A 1,563-nucleotide genomic window follows, 5' to 3' on the forward strand; every position below is an offset into this window, starting at 1 on the left:
CGCCCCCTGGTGGCCGCGGGCCGCATCCCCTCGGGCTGCGTCTGTCCGGCGCTGTCTGTCGCGGATTCATAGAATCACGGAGGTTGGAAAAGATCTCTAAGATCATCTAGTCCAATCGTCCATCCACAGCCAGTATTACCCACTAACCTTGTCCCTCAGCGACGCATCGTATCTCCACGTTTCTTGAATGCCTCCAGGGACGGTGCCTCCCCCACCTCCTGAGGCAGCCTGTTCTAATGTATCACTGCTCTTCCTGAGGAGTTTTTCCTGATGTTCAATCTGACTCCTCACAGTGAGCTCTCTTCCTTCCCCAAGTTCCCAGAGAGATGATAGGGGACCAGGGCTGCTTACCACCGAGGCACCACGAGTTGTGTGGTGCAGTGTGTAGGGCAGGTGAATGAGGGCCCAATTCATTTCGCACCAAAGGGATTGGGAGAAAAATCAAGGGAAGAGATGGGGTCTTTTACTGGAGCAACAGACAAGCACACACCTAGAAGGAAGACCAGACCACTATTTTCCAGCAAACAACCTCCAGAGCTGCAAGTGAAGCGGCAGCATTCACGGCTAAGCTGAAAGTAATTGTGCTAATATTTTAATAGCCTATCTGTGACTGAAAATGATTGAATGCCCAGTAAATTGGCAGGAGCCAAGGCAAGGTGGCCACCTCCAGTGGGTACAACAGCAGCCACGTGCTTCTGCAGCAGGAGGAAGCAGGGTGTTCTACAGCTCCTGGCCCTGCAGAGCCCATGCTTCTGTTATTCAACAAAAAGGCTGCAGGTTCCCCTCGGGATTCCAGTGGAAGTGAGCTTAGAAGCATGCTCTTGAGGATCAGCCCCAGGAGCTGAGAGAAGTGCTCCCTCAGAGATAATTGGCAGTTCTACTTGTTGCTGTTAGCTATGTGGGTCCAGGTACCGTTCTCATCTGTGAGCAGCTGCACTGGGAGAAGCACAGCAGGTCCCAGGGAACGCAGGAGAGGGGCCAGGAGCTCTGATGTGGTGGAGACTGCTTCATCTGGCAAGCAGCTGGAGGTACAGTGTGAAGTTTCTGGCGTAGGCACAACTTGAGTGTGTTTGACACCTGGTGGTCCACGGGGAATGTGCTTCAGATAGCAACAGCAAGATGCAGAGATGGGTTCTGGATGCTGGGGCTGGCTGAGAACTGCTGTGGGAAAACTTTACTGAAGGTAGAACAGTTTTTCAGCACAGGGAGTTCTCAGGAAGCTCTCAGTATTTCCTGAGGTGGGATGGAGCTGACTGTGCGTTCCAGCTGAGAATGCATGTTCAGCAAAGAGGTAATTTTGTGGTAATCTGTTTCAAGCTATTGATGTAGCTCTTTCAGAAGTGTAGCTTGTTTCTGCAGGTAAGCATCCTCATCAGATAAAAGCCATCTCCGGATTGTTTGTAAGCACTGACCTTGGTTGTCCTCATCCAGTATGCTGGTGCTGTTTGTATGTGCAGGTGTTACTGCCTGGAAGCCTGACATTCTTCATGTTGAGTGTGATGCTAGAAAGTAGAGGTTAGCAGAGTAATATACCAGGGACAAGTTTAATAGAACAGCAGTAAT

The sequence above is a fragment of the Meleagris gallopavo genome, chromosome 6, assembly GCF_000146605.3.
Source record: "Meleagris gallopavo isolate NT-WF06-2002-E0010 breed Aviagen turkey brand Nicholas breeding stock chromosome 6, Turkey_5.1, whole genome shotgun sequence".
Taxonomy (NCBI): Eukaryota; Metazoa; Chordata; class Aves; order Galliformes; family Phasianidae; genus Meleagris; species Meleagris gallopavo.